Source organism: Nicotiana attenuata, chromosome 3 (assembly GCF_001879085.1).
Source record: "Nicotiana attenuata strain UT chromosome 3, NIATTr2, whole genome shotgun sequence".
Lineage (NCBI taxonomy): Eukaryota > Viridiplantae > Streptophyta > Magnoliopsida > Solanales > Solanaceae > Nicotiana > Nicotiana attenuata.
Window position 1 is genome coordinate 70,930,067 of NC_031991.1, and position 23,639 is coordinate 70,953,705.

At 40.0% G+C, this 23,639-nt stretch overlaps 2 pseudogenes; both read right to left on the reverse strand.

Annotated features, from left to right (window-relative positions):
• Positions 543-23,639, reverse strand: part of LOC109224491 — a 170,512-nt pseudogene continuing 147,415 nt past the window's right edge.
• On the reverse strand, positions 19,532-23,593 carry LOC109224076 (annotated as a pseudogene).

Below are 23,639 nucleotides of genomic sequence, written 5' to 3' on the forward strand. Positions count from 1 at the left end.
CTGTTCTACAAATAAATTCTAAGCTAATACGCGAAATTAGGTAAAATGACCAAAATGCCCTACGGGTACACATCTCGGAATTGGGTAAAATTTACAAATTCGAAATCCTCACGCTCTCACGAGTTCATCCATACCAAGAGTACCAAAATCGGACCTCATATGTTCCCTCAAATCACCACTCAAACTCTCCAATTAACCAAGCCCTAGTTTCTTCAATATTTACCCACAATTTCCATAAATTTCAAGTCTAATCAATGAAATAACACCATAGGAACGAGTTTTTGGAACCAAAGACCTTACCTTAATGAATCCCCCTGAAAATCCCCCTTGAAAATGCTCCCCAAAGCTTCTTCCCGTTTGAAAAGAGGTGAAAAATAGCTAAAATTCGTGAAGGGCAAAATATATATGTTCTGACCCAGCAAAACCGCATCTGCGGTCCAATTAATGCTTCTGTGGGCCCGCTTCTACGGCCAAACTACCGCACCTGCAGATTTTCACTTAACGGCCATTTCCGTATCTGCGCTAAAATCTCCGCACCTGCGCTATCGCATGTGCGCTCCCTTAACCGCTTCGGCGCTTCCAGCTGATTCCCTCTTGGCCGCATCTGCGGCTCCATGCTTGCTTCTGCAGTCCGCACCTGCGGTTCCCTAGCCGCAGGTGCGGTTATGACAGCAAATGGAAAACTTCAGCTGCCGAACCAAATTCATAACTCTTCCGTTAACCATCCGAAATCATCCCGAGCCCCCCGGGACCTCAACCAACAACACGCACAAGTCATATACCACTATCCAAACTAATACCAATCCTTAAAACACCTAAAACAACATCGAAACATCTAATCATCATCGAATTCAAGCCTAAGAATTCCAAAAACTTCTGAATTACGCTTTTGATCAAAAAGTCTATCAAACCTCGTCCAAATGACCTGAAATTTTGCACACACGTCACAAATGACACAACGGACCTACTCCAACTTCTGGAATTCCATTACGACCCCTATATCAAAATCTCACTATCGATCCGGAAACTTCAAAAATTCCACTTTTAGCATTTCAAGACTAATTAAGCTACGAACCTCGAAAATACAATCCGAACCCGCTCCTCAACCCGAAATCAACCCAACGGAGCTAACGGAATTCCATTCTGAGGCCGTCTTCACACTGCTCCGACTACGGTCCAAATTCTAAAGCTTAAACTCTCATTTAGGGACTAAGTGTCCCAAAACTCTCCGACACTCCAAATAAATCCTCTCGACAACTCACAATAGCAGAAATAAACACGGGGAATGCAGTTAATAGGGGATCGGGGCGTAAATTCTTAAAACGACCGGCCGGGTCGTTACATCCTCCCACACTTAAACATTCGTTCTTCCTCGAACGAGCATAGAGACATACTTGAATTAGTGAAAAGATAATGGTAACGGCTGCGCATATCCTGCTCGGTCTCCCAGGTCGCCTCCTCGATCGGCTGACCCCGCCACTTAACCTTCACTGATGCAATGTTCTTTGACCTCAGCTTTTGAATCTGCCTGTCCAATATCGCCACTGGCTCCTCAACATAAGATAGATCCTTGTCCAACTGGACAGAACTGAAATCCAACACGTGCGACGGATCACCGTGCTACCTCCGGAGCATCGAAACATGAAATACCGGATGAACTCTTGCCAAGCTGGGAGGTAAGGCAAGCTCATAAGCAACCTCCCCAACACGCCTCAATATCTTAAAAGGGCCAATAAACCTCGGACTCAACTTCCCTTTCTTCCCAAATCTCATGACGCCCTTCATAGGCGAAACCCAAAGCAGAACCCGCTCTCCAACCATGTAGGAAACATCACGAACCTTCCGTTCCGCGTAACTCTTCTGTCGGGACTGGGCGGTACGAAGTCTATCCTGAATCACCTTAACCTTCTCCAAAGCATCCTGTACCAAGTTTGTTCCCAATAATCTCGCACCACCCAGCTCAAACCAATCCACCGGGGATCAGCACTGCCTACCATATAAAGCCTCATACGGCGCCATCTGAATGCTGACTGATAGCTGTTGTTGTAGGCAAACTCTGCCAATGGCAAGAACTGATCCCAAGACACTCCAAACTCAATCACACTCGCACGGAGCATATCCTCAAGAATCTGAATAGTGCCCTCGGACTGTCCGTCCGTCTGAGGGTGAAATGATGTGCTCAACTCCACCCGAGTACCTAACTCATGCTGTACGGCTCTCCAGAACCGTGATGTGAACTGAGTACCTCTATCTGAAATGATGGAAACTGGAATACCATGCAGACAGACAATCTCCCGGATATAAATCTTCGCCAACCGCTCCAAAAAATAGGTAGTACTCACAGGAATGAAATGCGTGGACTTGGTCAGCTGATCCACAATCACCCAAATGGCATCGAACTTCCTCGAAGTCCGTGGGAGCCCAACTACGAAGTCCATGGTGATCCGCTCCCACTTCCACTCCGGAATCTCTATCTGCTGAAGCAATCCACCCGGTCTCTGGTGCTCATACTTCACCTGCTGACAATTGAGGCTCCGAGCTACAAACCCAACTATATCTTTCTTCATCCGCCTCCACCAATAGTGCTGTCTCAAATCCTGGTACATCTTCGCGGCACCTGGATGGATGGAGTACTGCGAACTGTGGGCCTCCTCTAGAATCAACTCTCGAAGCCCATCAACATTGGGTACACAAACTCGACCCTGCATCCTCAATACCTCGTCATCACCAATGGTCACATCTCTGGCATCGCCATGAAAAACCTTGTCCTTGAGGACAAGCAAATAAGGGTCATCAAACTGACGCTCCCGGATACAATCAAACAAGGAAGACCGAGAGACCACACAATCTAGAACCCGACTGGGCTCCGAAAGATCCAATCATACAAACTGGCTGGCTAAGGCCTGAACATCCATCGCCATGGGCCTCTCTGCTGCTGGTAGATAAGCTAAACTCTCCAAACTCTCTGCCTGGCGGCTCAAAGCATCGGCCACCACATTGGCCTTGCCTGGGTGATACAAAATAGTGATATCATAGTCCTTCAGCAGCTCTAGCCACCTCCTATGGCGCAAATTAAGGTCCTTCTGCTTGAACAGATGCTGCAAACTCCGGTGATCAGTATAAATCTCACAAGGCACACCGTACAAATAATGACGCCAGATCTTCAAGGCGTGAACAATAGCAGCTAACTCGAGATCATGGACACGATAGTTCTTCTCATGTACCTTCAACTGTCTGGACGCGTAGGCAATCACCCTACCATCCTACATCAATACCGCTCCAAGGCCAGCCCTCGAGGCATCACAATAGACAGTATAAGACCCCGAACCGGTAGGCAATATCAAAACTGGGGTTGTAGTCAAAGCTGTCTTGAGCTTCTAAAAGCTCTCCTCACACTCTTCCGTCCACTGGAACGGAGCACCCTTCTGGGTCAGTCTGGTCATAGGTGCTGCAATAGATGAAAACCCCTGAACAAATCGACGATAATAACCTGCCAAGCCCAGAAAACTGTGGACCTCTGTAGCTGAGGATGGTCTAGGCCAACTCTGCACTGCTTCCACTTTCTTTGGATCCATCCGTATCCCTTCACTAGATACCACGTGACCCAGGAATTCCACGGAATCTAACCAAAACTCACATTTCGAGAACTTAGCATTTAGTTTCTTCTCTCTCAAAGTCTGGAGCACTATCCTCAGGTGTTGCTCATGATCTTCCCGACTCCGGGAATATACCAGAATGTCATCAATAAAGATAATAACGAATGAGTCAAGATATGGCCGGAATACACTGTGCATCAGATGCATGAAGGCTGCTGGGGCATTAGTCAGCCCAAATGACATAACAAGGAACTCGTAATGACCATACCGAGTCCTGAAGGTAGTCTTCGGGATATCTGGCTCCCGAATCTTCAACTGATGATAGCCTGAATGCAAGTCAATCTTAGAAAACATACAAGCACCCTGTAACAGATCAAACAGGTCATCAATACGAGGCAAAGGATAACGATTCTTCACTGTAACCTTGTTCAACTAGCGATAATCAATACACATACGCATAGAACCATCCTTCTTCTTTACAAATAAGACAGGAGCACCCCAAGGTGATACACTGGGCCGAATGAAACCCTTATCAAGCAATTCCTGTAACTGCTCCTTCAACTCCTTCAACTCAGGAGGAGCCATACGGTACGGAGGAATAGAAATGGGCTGAGTGCCCGACAACAAATCAATGCCAAAATCAATATCTCTATCGGGCGGCATGCCCGGAAGGTCAGCTGAAAACACATCAGGGAAATCCCGTACCACTGGACTGAATCAACTGCAGGGGTATCAATACTGCCATCTCTCACATAAGCTAGATACGCGTCACACCCCTTCTCAACCATACGCTGAGCCTTAAGGAATGAAATAACTCTACTGGAAGTATGATCTAAGGTGCCCCTCCACTCAACACGCGGTACACTTGGCATAGCTAGCTTCACGGTTTTGGCATGACAATCAAGAATAGCATAATGGGGCGACAACTAGTCCATGCCCAGAATAACATCAAAGTCTACCATGCTGAGCAATAACAAATTGGCTCTAGTCTCAAAACCACTAAGAGAAATCAAACACGACCGATAAATGCGGTCCACAACAAGAGAACCTCCAACAGGAGTAGAAACATAAACAAGGGAACTCAAAGAATCCCGAGATACACCCAAATACGGGGCAAAATAAGAGGACACATAAGAATAAGTGGAGCTTGGATCGAATAGAACCGATGCATCTCTATGACAGACCAGGATAGTACCTGTGATGACAGAATCGGAGGCGACAGCCTAAGTACGGGCAGGGAGGGCATAGTATCTGGCCTGGCCTCCCCCTCGAGGGTGACCTCTACCTCCCCGACCTCCACCTCTAGCTGGCTGAGCAGGTGGGGTAGCAATTGGTGCTGTGATCATAGCCTGAGAACTCTGTGGGGAATGCTGTGGCTGAGAAGTCTGTGGAGGTGCACCCCTCCTAAGTCTGGGGAAATCCCTCACCATATGGTGTGTGTCACCACACTCAAAACAAGCTCTAGGAGGACGTGCTGGCTATGACTGGCTCGGGCCAAGTCTGCTGGACTGACTACTGGAAGCACCCCGCGCAGGAGGCGCACTAGATACTGATGGCGTATAATAAGGCTCCTGAGGTCTGGGAGGAGCTGGAATACCACTGGCTGCTGGGAGAGCTGAATGAACAGGGCGACTCATATAACCCCTACCATGACGACCTGCAGCTGGGGCATGGGCACCAGAATAATGGCCTGACTCTCGAGACTTCTTGGCCTCCCTCTCCTCTCTATCCCTGGCATGCATACCCTCGAACCTTCTCGCGAACCGTAGAAACCAAGGCTGGTGCATGTCTAGCCAAGTCGGTGAAACGGACAACATACTCCGAGACAGTCATAGTACCCTAGCGTTACTGCTCAAACTCTGCGCGCCAAGCGTCCCTGAGACTCTGGGGGACATACTCCCTCGTGAACATATCTGAAAACTGAGCCTAAGTCAGGGAAGCTGCCTCATCCGAACTGTCTAACTCATAAGCACGCCACCACTGATAGGCGGCTCCTAGAAGCTGGAAGGTAGTGAAAGAAACCCCTCTCGATCCTGATATACCCATGGTACGGAGGATACGGTAGCACTCCTCAAGAAATCCAAGGGCATCATCTGAGGCTAGCCCGTTAAATGTAGGAGGCTGATACTTCTTGAACCTCTCAAGCCTCTTCTACTCCTCCTCTAAAGCTACTGCCCTTTCCTCGGGCTGAGTTGGGATACCGGCTGTATAGGAATGACCTCTGGGACCTGATCAACATACACTCGTTGCTCAGGAGTGCGGGCAGCGAGAGTCTATGCTCCTCCCCCGGCTTAGGATGTAGCTGCAGCAAGGGGAAGCAACCCTACCTGAGCTAGAGTGGTGTACATAGTCATAAACTGCGTCAGAGCCTCCTAGAGTGCTGGAGTAGTAGTAGGAGACGTATCAGGTGTCCGGACACCGACTAGAACTGCTAATGGCACCTCGGTGGTAGCTCGCGCGGGTGCTCTAGCTGCACCACGAGCGCATCCTCAGCCTCTACCCCGGCCCCGGCCTCTGACGGCTCCAGTAGGGGGTGCGGGTGCCTGATCATCTCGAGTAGCACGTGTTCTCACCATCTGTGAGAGAATAGAAGACAAAAGTTTAGGATTGTGATATCAAAAATCTTGCACGAAAAGGAAATCAAATGAAGTGGAACTTTCCTAACAGTTATATAGCCTCTCGTAGATAAGTACATACATCTCTAATAACAAGGGATTTTGACGCATTTTATACTCCTTCTTGCTTATGCTTTGATTAGAAATTCATACAAAATAGTCCCAAAAGGCTCACAAGTTGTGCTTGATTGCAGGTTTGATCAACAAAGTGACAAGATGTCAAAAATCAGCTCAAAAGGAGTGAAACTTGCACAAGTAGACATAGCTCAGGCAAAACAAGGCCAATGCGACCGTACTACATTCTGTGCGGTCCGCACTGGGAGATTCAGAGAGCTGATTTCCAGGCAAAGAGGCAGTGCGGCCGCACTACCATTTTGTGTGGTCCGTACTGAGATCAACGCGGCCACAATCCATTCTCTGCGGTCCACAGTGAGGAGAATCAGAGAGCTGCAATTTCAGGATGTCAAGCCAATGCGGACCACACTAGAAGCCTCCGTGTCCGCAGTCCATTCTCTGCGGTCCGCGATGCCAAGGTTCAGAGAGCAGATTTTTAAGTCCAAAGTCCTAGTGAGGACCGCGGTCCATTTTGTGCGGTCCGCACTAACCCCGCAGGGGTATTTTTGTCAAAAATTGTCAACATAGTATAAATAGCTTCTTTTCCATTTTTAGGTCAAGCAGATAGACTCAGTTAAGAGCTGCGCTCGTGGTTTCGATATTTTCAGCTATTTTGGGCAATTTTAGTTACTTTTAATCATTGAATCTTTGTGTTTAACTTAGTGATTAATTAATATGAGTTTATCTTCATTTATTTCTTATTTTTCTTCTTTAATTATGAGTAGCTAGACAAATAATCTAGGATTGTGGCTCAAGCCTAGTGTGGGTAATTGATGGGTCTTGTATTTTAGGGCTAATTTGACTATGGGTATTTGTTATTTGGGCCAATTTCATGGTTAATTTCTGAATTAGTGGCTGCAAANGTGAAGTCAACATGTCGAACACAATGACAATATCAAAGAAACCCAATCAATTAGCAAAATCAGGGAGATCTGCAAGATGATCAAACACCACGAGACTCACCACGACAATCTCGTGAAGCCACTCCTGAAGGATCTCACACAGAAGAACGAGGTCAATTTGAAAATGCTGAAGCTATGGATGATGCCTTACAAAAACTTATCGCTACTCAGGTCAACAAAGCTTTACAAGCTTTTGTTAGTCAATTACCTGCTGCTCCACCCACACCTACTCCAAATAACAATACTTTGGAGAACCCTCGTTCTGGACTGGTTAATTCAGGCAGCGGTGGAACCCCCAGTGAAACACAGGAGGGAGACCCAGGTAATCCAATTAATTCTGATTTGCAAAATCTAGTGCTAACCTTGCAGAAACAGCTTAAGGAGCAAAATGAACGCATAGAGCAAATACCTGGAGTACCGCCCGTGATCAAGGGAGTAGATATAGATAAATATTCTCAACAGCCATGGAAGCCAAGTGCCGCCCCTCTCCCAATTCCAAAGAAGTTCAAGATGCCCGATATTCCAAAGTATGATGGGACAACAGACCTACGAGATCATGTTAATGCATTTACAACAGGAGTCAAGGGCAATGATTTGACTAAGAAGGAGATTGAATCAGTCTTGGTCAAAAAATTCGTTGAAACACTCACTAAAGGGGCACTAACATGGTATTCTCTCTTACCTGAAAATTCTATAAATTCTTTTGCTGAGCTTGCAGATTTATTTATCAAAGCACATCCGGGAGCTCAAAAAGTTGAAAAAAAAATGGAAGACATCTTCAAAATCAAGCAAGGAGACTCAGAGCTGCTCAGAGAATTCGTAGATAGATTTAAACGGGAAAGAATGACATTGCCACGAGTACCCGACAATTGGGCAGCCATAGCCTTCACCAGCAATTTGAATGAGAAGAGTTCAGAAGCCACGAGGCGACTCAAGGAAAGCCTTCGAGAATTCCCAGCAACAACGTGGAATGATGTCTACAACAGATACAGTACAAAGATGAGTATTGAAGAAGACATTATTTTACGACATAAAACAGAAGAAAAGGTAAGCTCAAGGCGTGTGGAAAATGAAAAGAGATCCGGTAAAAACAGGTAAGAGCCATACATGGGACCTGCGGGAAAGACTCACGATCAAGGCAAGATAATCAAAGGTACGATCACAAACCTAGAAACAAGGAATCAGGCTCCTCATCGAGGTTCGGGAATGATCGGAACACAGCGGATGTCACGAGACGATGATGGAAGTCTAAAGGCAAGGTTCGATGGTTACAACTTCAACGTAAGTACCTCTGAACTCGTGGCTGTTTTAAGAAGCATGGGAGATAAGGTACGATGGCCAAAGGAAATGCGATCGAATCCAAACAGACGAAACCCTGATCATTGGTGCGAATTTCATAACGATCACGGGCATAAAACAGCAGATTGTAGGTTTCTACAAGGTGAAATTGATCATTTGCTAAAACAGGGGTATCTCACTGAGTTATTCAGTGAAAAAGGTAAACAAGCATACATGAAGAACAAGCAGGAGCCTCCAAAACCACCTTCACCCAAGAGAACTATCAACGTTATAAGAGGGGGTGAAGAGATCAACGATGTATCATATAAAAAGGTTTCAAAAGTAACAATTACCCACGGGAAGCGGCCTCGACATGTACTGGAAGAGGAGAATATTAAATTCAATGACGCAGACGCCGAGGGACTCTTAACTCCGCATAACGACGCGCTGGTAACATCTTTACTTGTACATGACACTAACGTGAAACGAGTTTTGGTTGATCCAGGTAGTTCTGTAAATATTATTTTAATACGAGTATTGCGCGAGATGCAAGGAGGATATATTGATTCCAAAAGCACATACTTTGTCGGGATTTGACAATTCTAGTGTTGTAACGAAAGGAGAAGCAATACTTACTACATTCGCAGAAGGCGTCGTTAAAGATACCAAATTTCAAGTGGTAGATATGGAAATGGCTTACAATATGATTCTTGGGAGACCATGGATTCATGACATGGAAGCTGTTCCTTCAACTTTACATCAAGTTATTAAATTCCCATCTCCATGGGGAATATGCCAAATCAGAGGCGATCAACAAACATCTAGAAGCATCAATTCCGTTGCAGATTCAACTGTTAAAGGTGAAGACAAATAGCAATTACAGAATTTAGGTGAGGGTAACACGGAGTCAACCTCACCTGAGCAAAAGCAAACAGATCTGGATTCAAGACCTGATACCATTCAAGAACCGGAGAAGAATGAGAACTTCGAAACAACGATAGAAGAGCTAGAGGCCGTGGTGTTATTTATACATTGGCCCGAGAGAAAAGTGTACATAGGAGCTAATCTTAGCCCGGAGGTAAAACGTAAATTGATTGAATTTTTAAAAGCTAATGCGGACTGTTTTGCTTGGTCCCATTCTGACATGACAGGGATACCACCGGAAGTCATGACTCATAAGTTGAATGAAGATCCATCATATCCTCCCGTCAAGCAAAAGAAAGAAAGCAAGGAACTTTCAAAAATAAGGTGATTCAAGAGGAAGTTCAAAAGTTGCTAAAAATTGGTTCAATTCGTGAGGTAAAATATCCTAACTGGTTAGCTAATACTGTTGTGGTTCCTAAGAAGAACGGTAAGTGGCGAGTCTGTGTAGATTACACAGACCTTAATAAAGCCTGTCCAAAAGATTCCTTTCCTTTACCGCACATAGATCAGTTAATTGATGCTACTGCAGGGCATGAGCTATTAAGTTTTTTAGATGCATATTCAGGCTATAATCAAATCAAGATGGATCCAGGAGATGAAGAAAAAACTTCTTTTATAACAGACAGAGGGACTTACTGTTACAAGGTAATGCCCTTTGGTCTTAAGAATGCAGGTGCAACGTATCAAAGGTTGGTCACCCAAATGTTTCAAGAACATTTAGGTAAAACCATGGAAGTGTATATAGATGATATGTTAGTTAAGACCCAACATTCAGAAGATCATATATCACACCTATCTGACACGTTTAAAATTTTACGAAAATATAATATGAAGTTGAATCCAGAAAAATGTGCATTTGGTGTGGCATCAGGAAAATTTTTAGGTTTTCTTGTTTCTAACCGTGGTATTGAAGTGAATCCTGCACAGATTAAAGCCATTGAAGAAATTCCAGATATACTTTCCAACAAGAAAGAGGTTCAAAGATTGACAGGAAGAATCGCAGCTTTGGGAAGGTTCATCTCTAAATCATCGGAAAAATGTTTTAAATTCTTCTCGGCTCTTAAGAAGCAGGATCATTTTGAATGGGATGAGGAGTGTCAACAAGCACTTAGGGATTTGAAAATATACTTGTCAAATCCACATTTGCTAGCAAAACGCAAGGCTGGGGAGAAACTTTTCATCTACCTTGCTGTTTCAGAAGTTGCGGTAAGCGCGGTTTTGGTTCGAGAAGAGCAGGGTAAACAATCTCCTATCTATTATGTTAGTAAATCGTTGTTAGATGCAGAGACACGGTATCCACAATTGGAAAAACTAGCACTTGCTCTAATCATGGCATCTAGGAAGTTAAGACCATATTTTCAATGTCATCCCATTGTTGTAGTGACTGCATACCCCCTACGTAATATATTGCATAAACATGAATTGTCAGGAAGGTTAGCTAAATGGGCCATAGAGCTAAGTGAATATGAAATCACGTACTTACCTAGAACAGCAATAAAATCACAGATATTAGCTGATTTCGTCGCTGACTTTAGCCAAGGGATGCAACTAGAAGGAGAAAAAGAAGTACAAGTACTTAATGGGACTAATCCAGGAACATGGACCTTATTTACTGATGACTCATCTAACGTAAAAGGTGCAGGATTAGGAATTATTTTAGTACCACCTACAGGTGAAACTATTAGGCAAGCTATTAAATGTCATTCCGTAACTAACAATGAAGCGGAGTATGAAGCTGTGATTGCAGGTCTAGAATTGGCACGAGAACTTGGTATAAATCAAGAGTGATCAAAAGTGACTCGCAGCTCGTGGTTAATCAAATGCTGGGGACTTACACAGCTAGGGAAGCAAGGATGCAACAGTACTTGGAAAAGGTACGGGAACTGATAAAGCAATTCCAAACTTGGAAGGTCATACAGATATCGAGGGATGAAAATGTTGAAGCAAATGCCTTAGCTAATCTCGCATCCGCAACTGATGTAGCAAAAGATGCAAATGCTGCAGTTATACATTTATTTCATTTAGTTCTCGATCCAGATAAGAATGAGGTAAATTTTAATAATTTAACTTGGGATTGGAGAAATGAAATTGTTGCTTTTTTACAGTATGGTACCGTCCCTAATGACAAGAAGCAAGCGCATGCACTTCGAAAAAAGGCTGCTCGTTATTGTATAAAACAAGGGAATCTTTATCGTAAGATGTTCGGTGGTCCATTAGCAAGATGCCTCGGACCTTCTCAAACGGAGTATGTAATGAGGGAAATACATAGGGGCATTGCGGGAATCACGCAGGAGGAAGATCACTGGTAAGAACCTTGATTAGAGCAGGATATTACTGGCCTAAAATAGAGGAAGACGCGGAAAGTTTTGTAGCTATATGTGATAAATGTCAAAGGTACGGTAACAACATGCATAGACCTGCGGAGTTGTTACATCCGGTCATATCACCATGGCCATTCATGAAGTGGGGAATGGATATCGTGGGTCCATTACCACAAGCAAAAGGACAGGTAAAATTTTTTCTCGTACTTACTGATTACTTCACTAAATGGGTAGAGGCAGGAGCGTTTAAACAGGTACGAGAAAAGGAGGTCAAAGACTTCATTTGGCGTAATATCATCTGCCGATTTGGTGTACCAAAGGAGATTGTATGCAAAAATGGCCCTCAATTTATCGGAGCTCAAGTCATAGAATTTTTTGAGAGCTAGAAAATTAAGAGAATCATATCTATACCTTATCACCCAGTAGGCAATGAGCAAGCAGAATCAACGAACAAAGTCATAATCAACAATTTGAAGAAACGTTTAGAGAAATCAAAGGGTAATTGGCCTGAAGTGTTACCCGGAGTGTTATGGGCATATCGCACGACAAAAAAGACGAGCACAGGTGAAACTCCTTTCTCTTTAGTTTATGGAGCGGAAGCATTAATCCCAGTTGAAATAGGAGAACCGAGTACAAGATTTTCACAAGCAACACAAGAGTCTAATGATGAAGAGATGCGGCTCAATTTGGATCTACTGGAAGGCAAGAGAGAAGCCGCATTAATAAGAATGGCAGCACAAAAACAAGTGATCGAATGATATTACAACAGGAAAGCACGACTGCGATACTTCAAAACTGGGGACTTCGTGCTTAAAAAAGTTTTTCAATCTACAAAGGCGGCCAACGGGGGTAAACTAAGTCCAACCTGGGAAGGACCCTACAGAGTTCGAGATATTGCAGGAAAAGGAGCATACGAGTTGGAAACAATGGACGGGAAGGTGCTTCCTTTGCATTGGAATGCAGTTCATTTGAAGAGATACTACTTCTAAGGAAAAACCCACGGTAAGGTATCACCATGTTAAATTATATTTGTTTTTGAATTGTTAAAATTTTACTAACGATTTTAGATGATAGGCAAAACACTAACCCGTACTAAATGATGAGTCACGACCTGTAAGGCAAAATAGAATAAACTAAAATTCCTGGCCCAGGGTTACAATTATTCTGATAGAAATTTAAACGGGTTAAGCAGTCTTCATCTATAATCGTACCTCCGAGTCCCGTATGTATTTCCTTTTCAGGAAAAGGACCAAATGAGAGAAACTATCAAGTGCTCGAGGCTTCATACTTCAACACTAAATACTTGGGGGACTACATAATATACACAAGTATATATAAAAAGGGCAGAGAAGATTGAAGAAAAATCAAGCCTGGGAAAAAGTCAAGTGCAGAGTAATAAAAGTCAAATAAAGTCATGAGCCAAGGCTAAAGAAATCCTTACTGTAATTAGGATAAAAGCTGTGTACTAAAGCAGGTTGTAAAGAAAAACCTTGCATTTATTGTTCTAAAACGGGTTATAAAGAAAAACCTTTTGTTTGTTATTTTTTATTAAAAAATCTGTTATAAGAAAAAACAGTTACGAGAAAGTTATAGATGTAATTCAAGCACATGTAAAGTATTACTCAAAAATTGTCAAAGTTCAGAATTAATACTTTCTCGAAGTTATTGCAAAAAACATGTGTGTTCCTATTTCTTTTGTCGTATAATCACACCATTATGAAGTTGAGACGTCTTCTTCATTAAGTGTCAAAATATAAAAGGGACCTCTTTTATAAAACTCATGTTATTTAGTCATGAGGTTAATGAAAGCATTTTCAAAGAATAAAAATGCAGACTATACTTTAAGTCCTTAAAAATAAAAGGCACGAATAGAACAGATGGAAGTTTAAAGACAAACTTCTTAATATTTTAAAACTAAAGACTAAGTATAAACTTAGTCATCGAACTGTTCATACAAAAAAAATGCCCCTTAAACAAGACTTGGGGACTTGAACTTTTAAAATCAAACCTTAACTGATAAGCAGGGGTTTGACAAAAAAAAAAAAAAAAACTATCACAAGAAACCAAAAACCTTAAACATAGTTTTCCAGATTGGTACCTGCAAAAAAGGGAATTTAAAGCAAATTTAAATCTTTTCATTAAGAAGAAAGAACTGAGGAAGAATCATCAGCAGGCTCAACTGGAACAACATCAACAGACGAGATCTCAGCTTGGCTTACAGCAAGGGGCACAGTTGAGCTTGAAGAAGGTACAACATCCGAAGCAATTTCAGCATTCACAGAGGCTTCAGCAACGGGAGTTTCAACCAAGGGAACTTCAACCTCGGGAGATGAAAAATCTTGTGTTTGTTGAGTTCGTGCGATGGTTTCATTCACCTTGGCTAATTCTGATTCAAGGTTGAAGTTCTCTTGACCCATTTCTAGTAAGGTGTCACGACGAGAATTTAGGAAGGCCCAACTCACCTCAACATCAGTTTTTTCCTCAAGGATTTCATAATCCCTTTCCCAAGCAGCGACCTCATTCTTGAGTCCTTCATTCTCGGCTAATACAGAATTATAAGAAGATTGAAGGGTGGCATGAGAATTCTCCAAAGCATGCATACTATCCACAGAGGCACGAAGATCCTCCTGTGCCTTAGTCAAATTCTGAACTAACTCCCCGGCATAAATTTCTTTTTGGTTCAAAAGATCCTTCAATGCCTTGATTTCTTCACTGGCCCTGGATAATTGTTCAGAAAATGAAGTCTCAAGGCGTTCTCTTTCCTTTTCCCCCCTGATTCAACGAAGCCTTGATGACCCCCAACTCGGAAGTGAGTGCTCGAACCTGTTGTTCTAAGGCACTCTTGTTCTCTTGTAAATCCTCCATGTCGAGTTGAACACTGCCAAACTGTTCCTTCCAGTTGTTTGCCTCAAACTGAGAATCACGTGCTACCTTCTCCAAGAGGGAGATTCTGCCCATCACCTCAGTGCCAATAAGATTGGCCTACAAATAAAAGAGAAGTAAAAATCCCAGAGTCGAAATTTTTTACAGAATAGAGAAAGGTAGGAAAGAAGAATACCTTTAAAGTGGCATGCACTATGTCATTCATGAGGGTCGGGTTGTTGTGGCTTTCAAGTTTTGTTTTTTCAATGGGGCCAATCAAAGGCTCGAGCCAAATATCAGCCTGACCAGACTTTCTCAAGAGGTTGTTGTTAGCAGGAACTTCAATGGTTACGCTCCTCATAGTAGTACTCTTACTTGAAGAGCCCACCTCCGTATGGTGAACAATAGATGGAGGAACAGACAAAGGAGGAGCGATAGAAGGAGGAACAGAAGCAACAGTTGATGAAGGTAAAGGAGCAATCATAGGTACGGGAGATGAAGAAGAAGATAAGGGAATTTCATCTAAAATAGGTCCTAAGTTTTCACTACCAAAACCACTAGCAAAAAGTTGATCGATAGACTCACGAGTGTCGTGAGGAGAGACGTCATCATCAGGAATGATAACTGGAGTAATAACAGACTTGGAGGGAGATAGATGAGGGGAAACTTCAGCCTCATCATCAGAGACGATACGTCTCCGGGCTCGAGGCCTCATCACCAGGGAACCTTCATCTTCCTCCTCTGAATCTTCTTCTTCAGTTTCAGTAGTTTTTCTTTTTGAAGAACCCAAGAATACATCTTGGGCTGAAGAGGTGCGAGTACTCAAAGAGTCACGAGCAGCTATGATTGACTCTGCGGTGACCCCACGAATAGCAAATCCTGATAAAAAGAAGGATAAAAGTTAGAACAAAGAAGATATTTAGATACAGACAAGGAAAAATAGAAACCCTTACCATGAGTTTTTACTTTCCAACCATAACTGCTGGAAAGGTTTTTCCACGATCTACCCTCCATTGGAGCGGCCTTCAATAATTTTCCTACCCAACCACGGAAGTTGGGCACGGTTTCCACAACGCCCATAGTTGCTGAGAAAGGAAAAAGAAGCGACATTAGAAAAGGTGATAAAACCTGAAAGGGAAAGGCACGAGGAAGATTTAACACTTACGTGCAAAGTTCTACTTCTCGGGGAAGGGAACGTTATTTTCACCCACTAAACAGCAGTGGGGGCAGTAACAAACCGGGCATACCAGCCACGGTCTTTATCGTCCTCGGGGCTCACTAAAACCCTCTTGCTCCTGGCTGCTAGGGTAAAAACACCGTTGCAAAAAAGCCTAGGGGAATAGAGATAAAGTAGGTGGGGAAAAGTAAATTCGGCATCCGCCAAGTTAGTGAGGTGCCTTAAGCAGGCGACAGCCCTCCAAACGATTGGGCCAATTTGACCTAAGCTAACATTAAAAAAGCGACAAAAATCCAGAATAACTGGATCAATGGCTGGTTTAAATCCTAAAGTAAAGGGATACGTATAAACAAAAGAAAATCCAGTAATGTAGGAGGTGATTCTCTAATTTGGATTAGGAATGATGATAGGGAAATCATCACTCCAATGACAATCTCTACGAACTATGGGGATTAAAGGGTCAGTAATTTGAGAAGGATAAGTATCAACTCGATTCAAAGAGGCGACTTGAGTTATGAGAGATTCCCTGTCATGGTAAAAAGATAAGTCCGTTGGAACTATTTCTTCCACTAAAGGTTCACGTAAGGGTTCAGAGGATTCTTTGTTTCTGGAAGAAAACCTTTGAGAATGGGAACCTCCAGTTCTAGAAGAAGGGCCAGAACTAGAAGAAGGTGTGAGTGAACTACCACCACGTACAGATCCTAAACTACGGAGTCTACCACCACCACCTCTTCTATGCCTAACGGGAGCATTGGGAAAGCTGTCTAAAATAGGAGTTCTTCTAGGGTTAGGGTTCGGAGAAGCCATGACAAAGAAGATTGAAGTGAAGAAGAAGTGAATAAAAGTTTTGAAAAATTAAAGTGTTCAATACGCTTTAAATGGTAGAAGACAAAGATGGAAGTTATATTTATACCGATGAATGACCGTCAGAAGGAAAGAGTATAGTGATGGGAAGCCCATAATAATGATAACTGACACTTCGTGGACAGGGAAGCCGAAAAGAAAGCCTAAGAAAGTGCTGTACAATTGTATGACCAATAAGAAGATGACACGCGTTTAGCGCATTAAATGAAAGTAATAAGTGAAGCGTCAAACTCTGTCAGAGCATTAATGATGACAAAAATTCTCCCTTAAATGAATTCCACTTCTCAAATATTCAAACTGATGAATAAATGGAAAGTGGGGGGACTATCTGTATTGAAAAAAATTATATTTATGTATATGGCGACGTGTCATGACATATAGACTGGTCAAACAGTCAAAGAAATAAGGTTGGTTAACAGATACGAGCAACATTAGATACGAGTAAATTAAATAGAGGGGGTGCGAGCTGCGAGCAGTCATACAAGTAATTCAACGCTCGTACCTATTCAAGACATTTGAAACTCAAAGATAGTGAAGAATCAAAGGAATGAATCTGACAGCAAAAAGGAGACCAAATACAGCATTTAATGAGTATTAATTATTGGAATCGTTAAAAAATATGTATTTAATGTATATGATTGTATAACGTAACATTTAAAGTCATTAATTACCCATAATAGCATTATTAGGACAAAGGTAAGGCTCGTATCCCAAAAGAGCTATAAAAAGGGAAGAAACAAACAAATGTAGGAGGAGGTGACTATTGGAATATACTTTGATTTACCAGCTTTCATACTTGGTTATTCTAAAATTTCTTTCTTTATTTACTTTTTTGATTATCAGTAACTCGATTCTTCTAATTTCTAGCTTTGACTAAAAATTTATTTTTTTTGGTTAAACAGCCATGCCGACGTACATTCATACAGTCATGAAAAATTATTTTCATTAGTCATCATTAGATCATCAATATGGTGCATTGGGACTCAAACCCAATGCCTTACCCATATAAAGGCATGTAAGACTATAATGCGTTGGGACTCGAACCCAACTCTTATCATCATGTTGCATCAAGACTCAAACCCGATGTTTTACTCTCGTGATGCGTTGGAACTTGGACTCACCATCTTACCCTAAGTTAATGGAATAATATGCCAAAGTAGACTCACCCTAGAGCTTTTCACAATATACTACTTGTAATAGTAATAAAAGTAAATTCATATATGTGTTACACAAGTCATAACAATAAGTATCTATTTACTGGTAACAAAGGAATCAAAGTTCTTCAAATCACTTTGCAAAAGCTGGCGTAGCTCCTTAATTTATGTACATCTTTGGCCTCTGGTTTAGTATGTAACATTTGGCTGCATCATTATATGCTTCTGATTCTCATATAAGTTCTAACCTGAACATTATGTGAAAAAGATTAGACTAAACTTACAATAAATATTAGAAAGAAAAACATGGAGTAGTAATTAGTTTACATCTAAGTATTTTTAACTTTACAAAGTAATACTTAGTATTTGAAACTTTCATGACAAATAAAGAACCTTTGAGAGAAACTAACAAGAAAATGAATTAATTAAAAAAAATTAGAAAACGTATCTTAGCATTATATGCCTTTTCACGATGTACTAGTCTCCTCAACCTTGTTATTCCTTCTATTATATTTCATACCATTATTTGAAATTGCTAAATGGAAAAAAAAACCTCATCTCTTCCAGAGGAATATCAGGCACAACAAACATATGCTTTTTCTGATGTAAGACAATTTTGTAGATGTAGTAACTCAATTGGATAGAGACTTGTGCTGATAATGTGTTAAGAAACTTAGCTCAAAGTAATAATATGAAACAAGCAAATAGACAAGAATGTAGGGAGTAAGGGAGGAGAGATTCTTATTTCTTTCATATATTCAAGTATGTACAATATCACTTCTCATCCTCTATTTATAGTATTACATAGAGGTATACAAAAGCATGCCATAAACATGACATTAAACATTTGAGATCATAGAGGAAGATCATGGGGAGATTATGGAGGTATGAGAGTTACAACCATAACTCTATAAGTGTTGGAGTAGTGGGAGTTATGGAGATAATGGAGAAGAGTAGTGGGCATTACTCCTTTAGGAGTTATGGACATCCACCACTAGATAATTATTTATAACAATTTAAGAATGTATTGGCACTTTTTCACCTTTTTAAGTTTGAAAAAATTCTGATTTATTTTTTATTTAAGATAGAAAAAGAAGGGACAATTATATATATATATATATATATATATATATATATATATATATATAGGACCAAGAGATTTATTGCAAATTGGTTCTTGTATAACCCTATATCCTATCAATTGCAAATGTGATTTATCATTTTATGTATTTGGTTGAAAAAATTATTCGGGGTATAATAATCTCGAAATTATTTATAGCATTAATTTAGATTATTCCTATAGTGTACTCCAAGTGGAAAAGTAAGCTAATTCCAAGACTGTAATATCCTTCTTCAAAATTCTTCTCCGAAGTCATTTAAGAAGATCAAGATTAGATATTGAAAGAAAAACATATACAAGTTTGTCTAGTCTAGTGTAAAACCAAACACATACTCTATTGTTTATCTCATATATTCTATTTTTAATTCAATAAGCCATATATCACAAAATAAAAAAAAATAAAAACGTATATCACTAAATAATAGTGTGTGGCTGTGTGCTATTAATTAATCCTCGTATTATAATTCCTACAGAATACTCTAACTAAAACTTGTTAGCAAACTAAACCCTTACATTCCTTTGATTAGATTATAGGTCGCCAATGTAGCTTAAGAGATTTGACAAATAATAAGACTTGATCAGAAATAATCATATGTATCTACAAATGAATAAGTTGTATATCAAATAAGCGCTTAATCTCAACACAGTTTCCTTAAGCAGGAATGTCTAATAGTATGAATGAAATATTAAATAGTAGTAATACAGCAATAAAACTAAAATAACTAGATATTACTCAATTTAAAACATCGTCCGACAAATACTAAAAATCTTTTGTCACGAGGAAATTTATCTATTTTTCTAAAAGATTTTCCGATGACCCTACAATCAAGAATAGAACTTGTAATCCTTGGCTTGCAATATGATCTGCCTCAAGGCACCAATGGGAGCTAAAATCATCAGAAAAACACCGAGTATGATGCATATCTGCATTAAACGAAGACAAAAAAAACAAAAAAAAAACATATATTAATATTAGCAATACAATCAAAGTTTATCAATCTCAACAGAGTTTTAAGTTTTATAACATACCCAATTAGTGAACCAAGACAAGCCATACTTTTTAGGTTTGTAGATTGCAAGCCACATGATACAAGGAAGCTGCAACAACAGTGTAAAGTCATGTCAATTTCTAAGAGATTTAGTTTTTTAATTCAACACAAATATTATTTTAGTTATATGACATAAAAATTGAATCGAATTAGATAGAGAATTGGCTTACAAAATAGGTAGTAGGAGCAAATGCAAATCCTCCAAAGAAACCTAGTAGCCCACCAAAGAATGGGAATGTTATACCAAGAAACATTGTTAAGGCTGCAAAACACAAAATAAGAAAACAATAAGTTATGATTAATTTAAAGAGCAAATTAATCAACAATAAAATTGTTGAATGCTGTGACATACCAACATAACTAGTCCGAACAATAAATCGTAGTGTTTTAGTTGGACTGAATTTCCTTTGCTTCACCAAGTAAGATTCCACCATGTCAAACACACCCATTGCAAACACCTACAACATCAAGCAAATAAAACAACAATTAGTATAGTTTAAGCATTACCATTATATTATGCTAAACTTTTGAAGTGGATTAGACGCACGTCACGAGTTCAAACTCTATAGTGGACCAAACATAAGTGAAGAAGAATTATTAAGGGGCAAACTCGTTATTCATCAAGAAATTCCAAACCGTGATCTGATTCTCAAAAATTTCTAGGATGGATAAGATCCCCTCACCCTCAACCAGAAGTGACCCATTCGAGCCTTATGAACGAAAAAAATTCTTGTAATTAATAAAAACATTTTTTCCTTTTAGTCGGCTCTATGTTGTGCGAGTCCGAATTAGTCGGACCAGTGAGTTTCGAGTATCGAAATATTAAAAAAATGAAGGGTAATATTGACCTGATAGCTTCCAATAACATGGACAACAACAAAGGCATTAGCAATGATAATAAGCCAAGCAGGTTTCTCAAGGGAGATCAAGACATTATCCTCCACACTTTTCCCAAAAACTGCATAGCCAACAAAAGCCACAGGAAAGTAACACAAAGCCACAACAATGTAGGCAAAGATGACTCCTTTCCACATAGGTTTCTTGGCTGGTTTTTCAGGAGAAGAAGGCATAGTTGCCTGAATTTCCAAGACAACATTATGACCAGCAAATGCAAAAGCAACATCTCCTAAAGCACTTAAGAAACCAAACACTCTTCCTGTAGTTGTTGATGCCCTTGGACTGTAATCAACCTCTGGTGATATTCCCTTGTGTACTGATGCTCCCCAGCCTATTGTTGAATAACTGCACAATTTATACATAACCAGAAAAAAGAACTGTAAGTCAATAGAGAAAAATTCTTTGAAAAAAGACTTTAACTTATACTATAAACTGAATGTAAACAAAAGGGATTTTTACACAAATAGTTGGTCGGATTCACTGTTTATTTTTCCAATACATAAATTATACAATGATTCTATATGGTTATACATATACTATACATGGATCATACATATAGTATTGTACATCTGCCTAGCTATTTTTAGTTTAAATGGTTGGATGAGTGGATATTTAAGTTAATTGTTCTAAACAAAATTAATATTATTATATTACAACAAGTAATCTATCTTATATTTCATGTTAATTACTAGCTCATTTATTATGGACACTTACATGTAATTATCTTTGAAATAATCTGGTTGAGTAAATTAAACAGTCTTGGTACTAGATTTTCTGTAGGAAAAACTTATAGGAATCATATATTATTCCTTGTAGGAAAAACTTATAGGAATCATATTATTATTCTTTTCCTCTATTGGCAGTGAATAAACGTTAAACTATTTTAAAAAAAATCTACACTTTCTGTATATTGAAAATTAAACAAGTTATGATCTCACTTTTTATGAACAAATACATTAGTTATCCGACCTAATAGTGTAAAAAACTAGGTTATTTAATACCGTCAGCATAGCATACAACAACAACAAAGAACAGCCCGGTGCACTAAGCTCCGGCTATATGCGCATATATTAAAAAAATAAACTGAAAAGAAAAAGCAAGTAATTAAGTGGAAGAATAACCTGAGAGACATGATGGCAGCAAGGAAGGAGACAAGAGTGATGGAGTTGAAATTGGGACAATGGGAGAGGAAGAAGTGAATAGAACTAAACATCATGATGAAATAAGTGGTTTTCAATGGTCTACAACTAGGACAAGCTGTATCATATATCTTTTTGATGGATTTGCCACCAGTGACCATATACACTATATTCACTCCAACTTCAACCATTAGCTGCTGAGGAACCACAATCCAAAGCCCAAGTTTTTCACCAAAAGCATGTTGTCCCAACTCATGGTATCTGTAAATCTTTTACCTGGAACCATCTCATGCATCTCTACCATTTGCCATAAGGTGTATAATGTTATAACCCATGATAATACCATTACTGTTGCTCCAGCACCCCTGGCATAATATTAAATATATGAAATTAATACCTTTTTAACAAAATATTAGCAATTATAGTAATTAACTAAATATTTACGATAAGCATTCCATCCATAAACCTTTTTCTATTTGGCGAGTCAAACAAGGTTTTCATCCATCATATTTTTTGCAAATAGTTTTTAAAATATTTTGAATGGTTTAGCTATTGTGACTTATAGTGCTTTTTTGCAGTTTCTAAATATGTAAATTTTATTTCAAAAAATTAAAAGATCTATGTTCGAATTCACACTAAAAATTAGTCAATTTGACCCTCATACTCCGAAAGGTTCAAACAAATTAAAACTGATAGCGTAACTGATAGCGTCACTGCATATTAAACTACACTGATAATAGTAACCCTTGCATGGAAAAGGAACAAATTAAACTCTCATAATAAAAGTTCTATGCTTGTAGCCTTGTAAGATTTATTTTTAATGTATACATTAGTAACTGCATGCTTGTTAGAAGGAATATACTCGTACGTATTTGTCTATGACTAGCCTAAACTCTGAGTCTGGTAATCGGGGTAACGTAGTTTCAATTAATATCATGAACACAAATTAAAGAGCAATAAGCGAACAATATAGAACACATTATATTGGCATAGTAAGCGAAAGCAAATTTAAGATCTAGAGTACGTGAGTTTAGGATGAGTACTGTAATCCTATTATATGCATATATTTTGAAGAAAACAAATCATAATCTACATGTATAGACAAATCATAATCTACATGTATAGTTCGAGTTGAAAACAACCTGTCAAGTTGAAATCCACAGAACTAGTCCTAGATCCGCCTCTAGACGTATAATATTGGAATAGAGACGAGCTACGCATGCATAGTAGAGAAACATACCAACCCAACTGAGACATGGCATAAGGGAGGCCAAGAACACCAGCACCAACCATGGCAGTGACATTGTGAAAAGCAGAATAATACCACTTTGCATTCCTTGATGATGTGATTGGTAGCCAATCGTTCAGATCCTTATTATTGCTTCCTTCAGATTCTGATCCTCTCCTTTTCTTCTCCACTTCACTCATATTTTCTTAATTTCCTTTGTTTTCTTTTTCTCAATCTCAATTTTCTGGATATATATTTCCTTGTTAGAGGATTATTTTGAGGATTGTAATGTATATGTACGTAGAGACTGGGGACTGTTGAAAGTGTCAAGAGCGTGATGACCCTCTCCCCTTATATTACAGAGTTTGTTTCCTTTTAAAACTCTATTTGGGATTGTTT